Source organism: Scaptodrosophila lebanonensis, unplaced genomic scaffold, assembly GCF_003285725.1.
Source record: "Scaptodrosophila lebanonensis strain 11010-0011.00,11010-0021.00 unplaced genomic scaffold, SlebRS2 tig00001410-arrow-pilon, whole genome shotgun sequence".
Taxonomy (NCBI): Eukaryota; Metazoa; Arthropoda; class Insecta; order Diptera; family Drosophilidae; genus Scaptodrosophila; species Scaptodrosophila lebanonensis.
The window spans coordinates 6,126,085-6,140,172 of NW_022060738.1; the positions used below are offsets into that span (position 1 = coordinate 6,126,085).

The window sequence follows — 14,088 nt, forward strand, 5'->3', positions numbered from 1 at the left end:
CCTACCGGCCGAGAAGTGGCATTATATTTTTCAACAGGAATTTGCAGCGTTTGTGTATTTTTGTCGGGTTGTAGTATGTATTCGGTGTTTTCTATTGCGTTTTTTGGACAAATTCAATTGCAGCACGTGTCGTCGCCACACACATACACACACACATATCGACATGCCATTCATATACGTGTGAGGGAAGTGTTTATGTTGGTGTGCTGAAAGCAACTGAGGCCAGCATTTTCTATATTGAGTTTATATTTGCGCCAAGAAAATGTCGCTTCTGCATTTATGCGTGTGTGTAAGAGTGTGAGTGTGCGTGTGCGTGCATGCGAGTTCGTGGGCCACGTAGTTGTCTCTGGCCACGAAAAAGTTGCATAAAGTCAACAACTTTCAGTGGTTTAGTCGTGTGGAAGTTACTAAACTGATGCTTCTGCTGCTGAAGAATGGATTTTAGAGCTTTCATCTGATAGCACTAGAAGGTCGATGGCACGATACCTTGAGTTTGAAGATCTGATAGTGGACTTGTATTGAAAAATGTATAAGGCGGTGCTAAGATGCACACCATAATTTGTCCAGCAGGAACTTAGGTTTCTTTTGTGTTAGCAGCTAATATATGGTACTAATTCATGATATAATACTAATTCCTTTGATTCATTCATTATTTCTCAAAACGTTACATGTTCTTTAATTTTTCACACACTTTAATCGGGAGTTTATGAACCTTAGTGTTTGCTGTCAGAAATTCCCCGAATGAAAAGTAATAACTCAACTAGCTTCCAATGCCGACACCAGCGCTGTCTAACAAAATGTGAAGTTCAAATAGGCAAAATGTCTGATAATATCAATCAAAGTTTGTTGCGAAAATGCAATAAAAGTTTTCGAATGCACGTCAAAAGTGTAGAATAATCTGTCCAATAAATGAAATTAGTGCAATTTGTGCTGCAGTTGTTAGGCACGAGCCGCCATTTATTTAAATATGTGTAACAAACTAACAAACTGTAAAGGCAGTTAGCAGTGTTGCCAATGGCAGCGGCTAACAGCAAAAACTTTGCATACTTATATGGGCAAAACAAAATGTTTTGTGGCAGAGATAGAAAGAGGATACGAAGCTGAAATGTGTGCAGGACATGCAAAATGTAAGCGGCGCATAAATAAAAATTTGTTGCCACAGCGTACAAATTTTACAGAAACACGCTAAAACCATTAACTAAACAACGCCAGCAATAATAAAACAACACAACGCCAATACAAGTGAACATTCTCATTGACACAAACTCCCATACCCGCATACGAGTACATAGAGGCCAATACAACCACATGTGTAGCGGCAGTAAAAATGTTCTAACGCTGACAGCGACGTCGACAACGACGGCGACGTCGACATCACCGGGAAACATGTTAATAAAATAAGCGGCTACGAAAACAACGAGGGTTGGAAATTGTCGGAAAACGAAATTGGGTTGGATCCGTTTCTGAAGTAAATAATTTTTAATTTTGCGGTTTTTGCTTTAGTTTGGACAAACAATTACCAAATCGTACTATTCCTGCTTCCATTTCCGTTTTTGGAAAGGAAAATCAGAAACGAAAAGATTAACTATATTGATCCACTTCTATACAAATTGCCTGCAAAATTCAATAGTTGAGTAAATAAAATACAAGTAATTCTGTGCCTCTCTTCAACATGTTCTTGATTATCAAAAAATATGCAAAACTTTTTATTTCTCAATGCAGCAGCTAGTGTCCGATCTACGTTTTTTGCAATATTTTTTTTTTGTTTTAAAATATTTTTTAATCTGTCATCATAAGGTGGTTTCACAATAAAATTTAAATCATCTCTCAGTTTCATGCTTAGGTTATATCAAGCCTACTATAATTATTTTACAATCAATAACATTTTATTTAGCTGTTGATTAGCTTTAAGACTAATCGCATTCATATATTGAGCCAGGAATATGTGTGGTTTTGGAAACCACGAAGCTCTTCGGTTACGAAATCTGATTCGTTAGAGGTTGGTTTGCATCCCTAGCAGAAAGAACAGCAAAATAGTCTACATACGCATTCACACGCCGTCAATGCATAAAACAATTTGCAACGGAAATTGCAATAATTAACTTTAGTACCTGCTTGACTGAGACTGGGCTGGGGCATTGGATGGATGCTTTGGATACATTAAAATGCTGTGTGGGCGTTTGCGGTTGTGCCCAAAAAAACAGAAACCAACAGTATCGGCTTTCTGTGTGTGTGCGGGTATGTATTGAGGTCCTTGTTTGCAAGCCTACTGTATGTTTTTCCAATTCAATTAAAATTGCCAACAGAAGAGCAGTATGTGCTCATTAGGCGTGCACTGCATATCCAGCACTCGCTGGGTTAGTGCCTGCAATAGTCTATTTACGCCTGCATTGTTGCTAATGCTTTCTGTCACTCCGTGCGCCTACTATGGTCTTCACGCAATACGTTTATGCGATGCTTGCTTTTAATGAATAGGCATTTATTTAAAAAAAAATTCTTTATATTTGACAGGGCCAAAGAAAATGGTAATGTTCTACATTGCGAGTCCCTTTACGCTCAATATCTGTTTATAATCATCGCTAACAATACCAAAAGGAAGTTTAAGTCTCCATATTCATTTTGATTTTATTGCGAAAACACCTCAGCATTTATACATTTTTTTTTGCTAATGCTCTAATTGTTTTCTTATGTACTAATAATGTAATGTTTTGCTCTTTCTTATCCTCTAAACATTATACTTATTCTAAATTTACACGCTCTGTATTAATCTATCTTGTTATGTGGTTTTTCCTAAATATGGATATATTTTAAGTATTTTCCTTATCTGTCCTAAATTTATTTGTTGCTACCTAAAATGTGTTGGATATTTTTAACTCATATGTTTATTTATCCTACCTACTACATTGCATTCCTCATGCTAACGTTCAAACTCTGTTCCTTTTTGTGAACTATATCTGTGATACGCTGTGCGCCGAAAAGCCGATAAATAGAAGAAATAATTCCTAAGAAAAAGCGTTTTCTAATATTTTATTAGCTTACATTTATTTAAATAATTACAATATACTACATATATATTTATAAATTTCTTTCATTAATAGAAACACCTATCAAATACACCTTCGATTTGGTATTTAAAGCTCATATTGGTATATCGGAACAGTTTGAAATCATATTGTTAGTTAAACCATAAATCTGGAATATGGAGACCGGAAGGCATCGCAGAAATTCAACAACATTAGTTATCAATTTTAATATTAAGAAATATTTCATGTTTAATAAGTATAATATATTAGCATTAAAGTTTTATTTGAAAGTTATAAAATATGTATGAAAATCGCTTTTTTGACTACTTTATTAAACTTATTTATTTCTAGAAACACCAGAGCTTCATTTACATAAATGTCAAAAAGCCCTCTTGGTTTTGAACCCTCGTATGAACGAAGCTCGTCGCCATCAGGATGTGCTGATTGTTGCATTGCCTGCTGCGTTTCTGTTTGAGTTTATTATGTAACTGTAAAAACGCATCGAGTGTGAAGGCGTGCACATTGTGTTACCTTGCATCTCTGCTCATATTTGTGTGGACGAGTATGCACGTGCTGTGTTCGTGTTATTGCCTGGTAAGCCTTGTTAGCTGTTAGCTTCCTAACCAGAAGCTACATATGTATTTAAAATGCCTTGCATTTGGTTCATTAGGTTTTATCAATTATGTACTTAGTTACGAATCGCCGCTTACATTATAGAGTTTCATATGAGTCAATGTACGAGTAGGACTGCTTTATTTTTCGAATTATGCGTAACAATTTTAGGTAAAGGAATAAAAAATAGTTCATAGCAAGATCATAAGTTTGCTTTCTCAACTTAAAAACTTGTAACTAATTTCATTATGTTATTTACAAACACTCCAATTGAGGTAAGGCTTTTTTATGGGATAATAGAGAAGATTAGGTTGATGATAACAACTATGTTATTATAAAACAATTATAAATAAGCTCTTGCATTTAATATAAGTATATACTATATGTAGGCATATGAAATTGACTTGACCTCTGTTCAATATGTTTAAAAAATTTTCAAACTAAAAAGATTTAATAAATACTTGGTCTATTAGGTTTTAGGGTGCTGCTCATGCGCTGGTTTAGTATCTAGACATGTTTATTTGCTTTATTAATTAAGTTGAAAATATATAACATTGACTGAAAACAATATTTTATTTCATTTGAAAACCTTCGCTATAAATATAGGTTTGAAAAGTTTTTCTAAAATATGCATCATTGCTGTACATTTTCATAATTGTTTTTCAATTATGCTGCAGAATAGGAATCAATAGATATCTAAAGTACATTTTGGCGTGCCCTCACAAGCTTAAACAGAAATCTGCACACACACATGCGAATACATATGCAGACGTTAGTGTGTGTGCGTGTGTGGATGTTTGTATGTTGAGCAAACCCATGCGAACAAAATGTGCAAATGCGATTTTAATTAATGAATTTTCAGTCCAGTTGTAGATTTGGCTTTCGGTTGCATATACGTGTATGGCTGCTGCTGCTATTTTGGTCGGCGGTTGCCATTTCGTTAGTTTTGCACATTTGGCGCTTTTTGAAGCCTGTTTGTTTATTATTTAACATTAGCTAATAACCCACAAAACAAATCATTATGGGTCCATGCATTTGTATGCTCGACCATTATCGAAAAGTTTTCATGCTTGCCAAACAAACAATTTTTGTTTGTCAGTTTTCTGGAATTCAATATAGATTAAATGCACTTAGTATATAGTACTTGCATACATACATATAGTACAGACCATATTGCAATGTGTACCATACTATGAATTTGTGATATGAGCAGCGAATAGCAATAACCTAGGTACCAATACTGACAAGATTGAAATATTGTGCTGACAGTCTATATGTAGTAAGAAGTAGAAACAATGAAACTTTTCCTCAAGACAATATAGTACATTAAATAACATCATTTACATAAAAGAAAAATAGCTATACTTGTATGTAGTTATAGCCCTAGGCAATTTGAACTTAATTTATTTTTTTTTATTTCTCATTTTCCTAGTGTGACAAGAAGAATGCCTTTAAATTAAAGCCCTAGTCATAAAACATATTTTTTTTTATTAAATTTAAAAAGTTTTGATAACTTTTTTAAACATTAAATTTTAATATTATGATTTTTTTTTGTAATTTGCGATGCATTACTAATTTTGAATTTAATTATATTTTATTTTATTCACGAGCTATTTTAAATGTATTTCCAAAAATCGTTCATTCTTTGATTACAGAGTACAATAAAATCGGCGTTAACAGAGCTATTGCTATTGATTATAGTTGCCAAAATTATGCACATATATATGTGTTTATACTAATAAATAATTTGCAATCGAAAATATAAACTAATTGCACAAGCAAGGGCATAAACTCAATTATGGTGTAACTCTTAAATACTAGCACTTTGAAGGAAGAACTCAAGAAAGGTTGTTATAAGCTAGAACTCATTTGCATGAATTAAGTAATAGAATACGTACATGTAACGGAAAGCCTTAATGAATAACTTGAAACTTTAGTATGTATATAATTTGTAAATTATCTTGAAAATAAATGATGTCAGTAATTTATTCAAGCATAAAGAATATACATCTAATAGCACTTTAGCATAACACATGTGCACACGTAGTTGTTTTCATTGCTTGAGTTATTGTCAGAACTTTGCTTGGCATTTCATGCATATTATTAATATGCCCATATTTTCAGTTGGCTTCTACTTAATGTTCTAGCTTTTCATTTAGCTTTAATCAACCCTCAAATGTGTGCGTAAATATGAGACAAGAGATGCTTACAGTTTGCAGTTTTGTGGTAACAAATTCCTTGATTAATGAGATTAATAAAGGGGAAAATCTCCTCCGATTGATGTTTCAGTTTCAGTTATGCCTATGGATGTGCATGTGTGCGTATGATTTAATGTGTTTTTAATGCCGTTTGACAGTTTATATGGCTCAGTTAATTTGCTAAGCGTTTTGTAGTTTGTTTTTGAAAAGGCCTAATGAAGTGATTTGGACAGGCATAGGAAATATTATAAAATCATATTTGAGCGAGCAAGCGTTATGAAAATTAATTCGAGTAGATGATAATCAACTCAATATTTAAAGTGATTCTTATGCATTTAAATTTGATATCCTTCTAATGCGATCAGGTTAAAATAATATTAAACAATAAAAGCTCTAAGCTCGCTTATTTCCAAGGAAATTTCGTTTTACAAATTCAGTCAACATAAAACAAAATGATGCGCGAAGCATATAAATACATCGAACATGCCTGCTACGGTTCGATATTCCAACATTGCTTTTCTCTTTTTCTTTAAAAAAGGAAAATATACAAGTACAGCACACGACATTTATTATTCAATTATAATTCATTTGTTTGATTTAAGCAAGGAAATATACATTATTTTCACGACATTTATTATTCAATTACATTACATTTAAAAACTACCCTGAACATTCACTGTTTGTTGTCAAACATAGGCTACAAGGCCATGCGACTCCCAGACGTCAAGGTAGTTTGTTGTAATTCATTTCAGCAGCATAACAATTTGGTCATGCTATAATTAATTAATTTAAAAAATATCTCGCCCAAGTCGCCTAGACTGCTTAATAAACGAAGTGTTTATTATTATTATTATTTTTTTTTTATACCCTGTACCCGTAGGGTAAAAAGGGTATATTAGGTTAGTGCAAAGTATGTAACATACAGAAGGAAGCATCTCCGACCCCATAAAGTATATATATTCTTGATCAGCATGACGAGAGAAATCGATCTAGACATGTCCGTCCGTCTGTCCGTCTGTCCGTCCGTCTGTCCGTCCGTCTGTCCGTCTGGATGAACGCGAGGATCTCAGAAACTATAAAAGCTAGAATAACCAAAGTTGGCATCCAGATTCTCCTAGGTCCGAGTAAGGACGAGTTTATTTTATTTTTTGGAATTTTCCCCCCTTTCCCCCGCTACAGAATTTCGTCAATAGCGTCCACATTTCAAATGCTACATTAACCAAACTTTGCACACATAATTTATATATAATTGTCTACTGTTGTATAAAATTTTATTCAATTCGGTCAATTCTAAGAAAAGTTATTAGCGAAACAAATTCTCGCCAGTACAACCCCCTCAAACTGCAGCAACAAGTTCGCTCTTCTTCTTCCTCTTTTTGATGCTGCTATGGGCGCATATAACTCAGTGACGGAAGTTTACCTGGGTACAGGGTATTACACTGTCGGGCTTGCTCGACTGTAGCGTTCTCTCTTGTTTTGATTAATGCAGTTATTTTATTTTATTTGCTGAACTACATACAAGTAGATCATAATTATATTTTTAAAATTGAATAGTCATAGTAAATATAATCATTAGAATCATGTTGTAAATATAATTGGTGTACAGTAGTGGGTGAAAGTCGATGCTTATTAAATGAAATATTGCTTTAATTTTTGTGCGTGTTGGGAACTGGCTATACATTTCTTCATTATTACTGCGGAAAATAGTGTTTGATTGCAATATACAATATCGCATCAATATACAATATACAATATCAGCATTAATGCTGAAAAATTTAAACTGAAGCAGAGGCATTTTGTTTTCTTTAATGATAATTTTTCGTATTTGGGCGTTTATTTCGAGAGGCACCTCACATTCCGTATGCACATATCGTCTGTCATAGAGACACTATGTGAGATAGAGACACTAAAATGAGACGCAATGAGACCAGCAAAAAACTGACTATCAGGAACAAATTCATCTTATGTCCTGCATCGCCTCTTCTTGACGATATGGCTTTCAGGTATACGGCATCGCTGCACAATCCCATCTTGAGAAAATCCGAATGCTACAAGCCAAAACGCTTCCCTGCTAACTGTTGCCCCTGGTATATGAAAACCGCAAACATATAAAAGGACCTAAGAATGCAAAAAGTTGGTGACGTCACAGGCTGCTCAACAGATGGGGCATCTAGATTGTTATAAATTATCAAAAAAAAATTTTAAATAAGCTTACTTCTAGTTTAAGCTGTAATTGTATTGTTCTTTAAGTTCAATTTAAGTTATTATGAATAGTAACAGTATAATTAAAGTATAATTTAAAAAAAATATTTCAAAATCATTCGGAAAACTGTTAGTACTTTCTATATACTCGTATATATTCTCTGTACGAGTAGCTTTAAATAATGCTTCCTCCCACAAGTCAGTCAGCCATTGTTCGCATTGGACGCAAAAGCGCGTGTAATTGCAATATCGTGACTTGGCGCATTTATTGTATACATATGTACGCACTAGCATGTATGTATGTATGTATATGCTATCTATATGTATGTGGCACATTCAATTATATTAAATGTTATGCAATAATAGCTGAAACAGTTACAATAACAATGCGTTAACTAGACCATTATACTTTGAACGTAATTTATGAGGGCACTTGCAGCATTTTGCTTTGAAATATTTTCCCTCTTAGGACTTCCACGCTTTTATTTTCATTTTCATTTTTGTTTTTTCTGTATTTTGTTTTTTATTATTATTATTTATTTCTGTATTTATTGTTGCTGTTGCCATTTTGAACTTTGCGTGTCAGCAATAACACGAAATTATCTCTTAGCTTTGAGTAACAATATTTCTAAATTTGCCAAACGCTGAATTGCCGGCTGCCAGGAGAGATACATATACAGATACAGATGGAGATACAGAGACAAACACAATTGTTATTCAACTTAGCATGTGGGATGTGCGTGTGCGGCTGTTTTATCTGTCTGCAAATATATGTACATATGTATGTATTGTATATGTGCACAACAATAGTAACGTAGTGTCTGTATGCCGCGGAAACGCGTATGTATGTATTTAAATAACGATACTCTTGTGTACGACCTCGACACTCTTATCGCGCAGCCAAAAATCTCGGAAATACAATGTAACAGTTTGTCAAAAAGTTGGCATTGAAAGTGAAAAATGTTCGAAGAACACGCACACACTCCCACACACACAATGGTACTCAATAAATTATATGAATTTTAATGATTTTCAGCGAGAGAAAGCAGTGAATTTTATTTATTGTGCACTTGATTCGATACGATAGCACAACAGCCCTAGTTTTCAAGGCCCGACTGCAGGAAATTTTCAATAGCATACAAATGTGTAAAAGTAAAATTATTTAAATTATTAACGGGGCCATAACGGGGCCCACTTGTTTCGCTTGCAACTTTTGTCAATCGCTTTCGGTGCCCATATCGTACGAAGCATGAAGAAACTCTCGCAGCTCAGCTTCTTCATTCTGGGCTTTATTATGGTAGCTGAAGGATTTTTAAAAAGTAAGTTTTTTACATCTTAATATTTGGTATTGTGTCCTTGAAGATGTTCTTCCCTTAAGAAGGAAAAGGTTACGTGTACCAAGTAGTAAATGGTTGGTCGACTTCTGGGTTCGGATAGATTCTATGTGTTTAAGATTTGTAGTTTGCTTAGATTGTAGATATTGGTATTTACACGACAATAGAAGAAACTAACTAACTTACATAGGGCAACATAAATTAAAGGAATTTTATATAAATATTTAGTCTTTCTACAAAGTTAAGCAAGTTGGGGCCTGGAGTAGAAAAGTTTCCTAGCTTACCCACGATGTTGTTTTATACTACAATCAATTTTATTAAAATTCTTAAGGTTTCTTGAACTTTTGTTTCTTTACAAGTAAAGTTTTTACTTCTACCAAAACGGCTTCTTATAATTATTTCATTTACATATTTACAGCTTTGTGCTTCAATGATAAAAAAGGCAGTTTTTGCATGCGAAATGATACCTTTAAGTATAGATTAAGGACCAAAACATGTGAGCAGGTGAAGGCAAAAGCAGAGCCCTGCGGGTTCTTTGATAGAGCTGACAAATGCGAAACATTTTGCAAAAGTGTACTAAGCTGAAAACTGTAAAGGAGAAAACTCATGACGAAATATGTTCTGTGAAATCAGTAACTAATAAAAATTTTACTTAAGTGGAAAATTTCAGTCGCTATCCGCTATATTCGAAATAAATCTATTACAAGTGTTTCAAACCAATTGGTCACCCTTTAACTTTAGTCTATAGAGAACTTCATGCGGTACTACAATTTATTTCATTAATAGTATTGCAAGATGAAGTGGATGGTGGTGCTCTTTTGTGTTGTGCTGGTTGTGGATTGGGTTTTCTGCCGCAAGTCCTATAGTGCTGCTCTCAGGAATGGTAACAGTCTTAAAAATACAAGGCAAGAGCATGCTTGTAATAATATTCCATATTGTTTGTAGAAATCTGCACTAACCTGCCACGTGAAGGCGTATGTCGTAAAAGTAATACGTATGCTTTCCATATAAATACTCGAAGATGCGTACACATAGAGCCGAATCTTGGGCCGTGCGGTTTCTTTCGCAACCAGACTAGTTGCGAGTTGTTTTGTCAAAAGGCACATCTTAATAACGGCCCTTTGCATAATCACCAACCACGTACTGGTGGCCAGAGATTAAAATTAAATTAACGCATGGATACATTAATGGGTAGGAGAGAATCTTAAACAGATGAGATCTAGTATATATAGTAAAAGGCACTCTCATCGCCTGAAACAAAATTGTTCAATGGCAAAGATCTTGCAGCGATATATAAAATTTCAAATAAAATAAATATACTTATTTATAGATTATGTGTTTGTGTAAAATGATTATTTAACAAGAGCTCTTTATAATACGCAATGTCAGTGTAGAAATAGAAAAACACTTTTTTCAAGTGTTTGTCATTTCACATTTTGTGGACTTGATTTGTGGATACGATTGAAAATTGTTTGCGTCCAAAAAAGTATTTATTTAAGGCAAAATAACTATTAATTTGATGCCACATAAATATTAATAATAAATAAAAAACAAAGCAAATAAGTAACATTCGGAAAGAAACGGACGATTTCGATATGGCTTGCAATACGACATGTGAGCCATCTTCCATTTTAATGGCAAGGGAATTTTAATTTTTATGTAACCATAACAGTCAAGCTAATAATAAAAATGGAAGTGAAGTACGACTCTTAATGCATGTTGCAATTGAAATATATTTTGCTTTCAGATATTTGAAGGAATTTTACGGGCAAAGTCATGTTTCTTTTTTTTCTTGTATGTGCGGCTTTTATTCCAATCTGGTGTGATGTGACTACGATCACCGGTATTTAATTAATTTCGGTTTATTTAATATTTGTGCAATAACATTTTTATTACAGCGAAAATGTGTACGCCGAAGACAAATGGCATATGTCGCAAGGAAAATACATATGAATACCGGAAAAATAAGTGTGTGCGGGTAGAAATGAATACGGGACCTTGTGGCTTCTTCTTGTTCGAAGAGGCATGCAATTCTACGTGCCATAACTTTATATACCTTATTGAGGGCAAGCCTATTGTAATGTCTACAGTAAAGCCTATAAGAAAGCCTACAGTAAAACCTAGCAACATGGTTGTGTAGATAGAATCAATATTGGAGTAAAATTGTTTAGCTAATATCTTTTATGATTTAGTTTAAATTTCAAATAAAAGTTGATAATTATATTTCATTTTCAGCTGCTCTTCGCTCATATTTTTTTATTTTATGGGTTTTTGTATACCAAAAGATGTTTTTTTATTTATTTCCGAATGAAATAATGATAAACAGTAAAACGTGCCTGTCAACCAAATGAAAATGAGTAGAAAAAAGCCAGAATACGATGGTTGATTCCTTTCAACAATCGCCACGAAACTTCAAAGGTTTACCCACGGGACTATTTTGAATATTGCCACAAAATTTGATCAACATCGGTTGAGCGGTTTCTATATGAGTTTATACGGAACATGCATACTTACATATAATACTTCCATTTTTTCATATATACTATACTAAATACTATATATACTACAAGTATATATAGATTAAGTAGGAGTTAGTGTACACATATAAGGTATATAAGGTATAACATTTGGTGTCTAGTCTTTATAGCCGCTGAGATCTTGCTGTTCATACAGACAGACGGACGGACGTACAAACACACAGACATGGCTTAATCTAGTCAGCTGCCAACGCTTTTACCTTTTGCGTTTTGCACAAACCTAATATACACTCTTTGTGCACAGAGTATAAGACATCGGAATAAGGTAAAAACTTTGTGCCAAAAGATTGCAACTACGAGACTATTTAATTAAATTAAATTAAAATTTGGTAGTCACATCCAGTTAATGAATATGTGTCGTATATTAAGTTTCATTATGATAGATCAATTCGAAAGAAAGTTATAGCCATAAATATAATCTCTGTCCAAGCTCTGCCCGCAGCTGTTGTTGTTGTTGACTTAATTCTGTACTTCACACATAAGTTTCCACTTATGTATGTATGTATTGAATAATTGTTATTAATTAATTAATTAATTAAAAATTCAACATTTTTATTTATATTTATCTTATTTTTGAAGGGTGGGTGCACAGGGTATTTAAGAGTTGAGCCCGCTCGACTCTAGCATTCCTTTTTTGTTAATTATACTCTGTACATGAAATGTACATTTAACAAGAAGTTATAGCCATAAATATATTTGCTGCCCACGTGCTGCCCGCAGCTGGTGCTTTGGTTGACTGCAAACATGTTTACACAGACACGAATACAAGGTGCTTTCCAAAGTAAACGGGACTTTTTGAATCTAGCGGCCGCTGGTGCCGCTCTCTATATGTCGACTGGTGCGTTAGAGTCTGCTATCTTTATCGATTGTTCAGTGAGAATTTCATGACATTTCATCGATTGGAAGTGAAGTTATTGCGTTTTAAGTGTCAGTATGTTTGTGTTATCGGTGCGAAAAGGAGCTTCGAACAAAGAGCCAACATTAAATTTTGTTTTAAAATTGGTAAAACTTTTACCAAAACGTTTCAATTGATGGAACAAGTTTATGGCGATGATTGCCTATCCCGTAGCAGAGTGCACGAGTGGTTTCAAAGTGGTCGTGAGGACATAAATGACGATCAACATGTGGGCCAATCAAAATTCGTGATCACCGAAAATTCTATCCAAACTGTGCGTGAATTCATCAAAAATCAGCCGAAATCATCATTGAAATTGATGGAATTGGAATTGAACATCTCCAAAACATCGATTTATCACATTTTGGCCGAACATTTGGGCTTACGAAAGGTGTGTGCACGGTTTGTTCCGCAAAAATTTACTAACGATCAAAAATTGCTCAGAATACGTCATCACATTTTAACCATTACCCACTCACCGTACAACCCCCCCCAAATAGCGTCCACATTTCAAATGCTACCTAAACCAAACTTTGCACACATAATTTATATATATTTGTCTATTGTTGTTCAATTTTATTCAATTCGGTCAATTTTAAGAAAAGTTATTAGCAAAACAAATTCTCGCCAGTACAACCCCCCCAAACTGCAGCAACAAGTTCGCTCTTCTTCTTCCTCTTTTTGCTGCTGCTATGGGCGCATATAACTCAGTGACGCAAGTTTACCTGGGTACAGGGTATTACACTGTCGAGCTTGCTCGACTGTAGCGTTCTCTCTTGTTTTTATACTCTGTACATGAAATGTACAAGAGTATATTAGGTTTGCGCGAGCTGAAAAATGTAACAGGCAGAAGGAGGCGTGGCAGACTCCACAAAGTATATACTTGTATATTATTGATCAGGATGACGAGACGAGTCGATATAGCCATGTCCGTCTGTCTGTCTGTCCGTCTGTCCGTCTGACCGTCTGTCCGTCTGTCTGTATGAGTGCAAGGATCTCAGTAAGTACAAGAGCTAGGATAACCAAAATTGGTATCAAGGTTCCTATAAGCCCTAGGCAGAACGAGTTTGTTTATTTTTTCTGATACACCCCCCCACTCCCCCACAATTCGTGTTTTTTCTTATAACTTCCGTAATTCTCGGAATTTTGAAATCAATTTTGGTAGGTACATCCAGTTAGTACTAATGTGTCCGTGTGCCAAATTTCATCATGATAGGTCAATTCTGAAGAAAGTTATAGCCATAAGTAAAATCGCTGCTCATGCGCTGCCTCTGTCGGCAGCGCTGC

General features: G+C 34.4%; 2 long non-coding RNA genes across 2 annotated transcripts; both read left to right on the top strand.

The window, feature by feature from the left end:
* Positions 1-10,178: 10,178 nt before the first annotated feature.
* On the top strand, positions 10,179-10,703 carry LOC115630791. Its single transcript, XR_003996104.1, has 2 exons — positions 10,179-10,252; positions 10,315-10,703. It is a non-coding gene; the product is annotated as an uncharacterized LOC115630791 (long non-coding RNA).
* A 435-nt stretch (positions 10,704-11,138) lies between these two features.
* LOC115630784 lies at positions 11,139-11,603 on the top strand. The gene is made up of 2 exons (XR_003996103.1): positions 11,139-11,212; positions 11,268-11,603. It is a non-coding gene; the product is annotated as an uncharacterized LOC115630784 (long non-coding RNA).
* Positions 11,604-14,088: the final 2,485 nt, after the last annotated feature.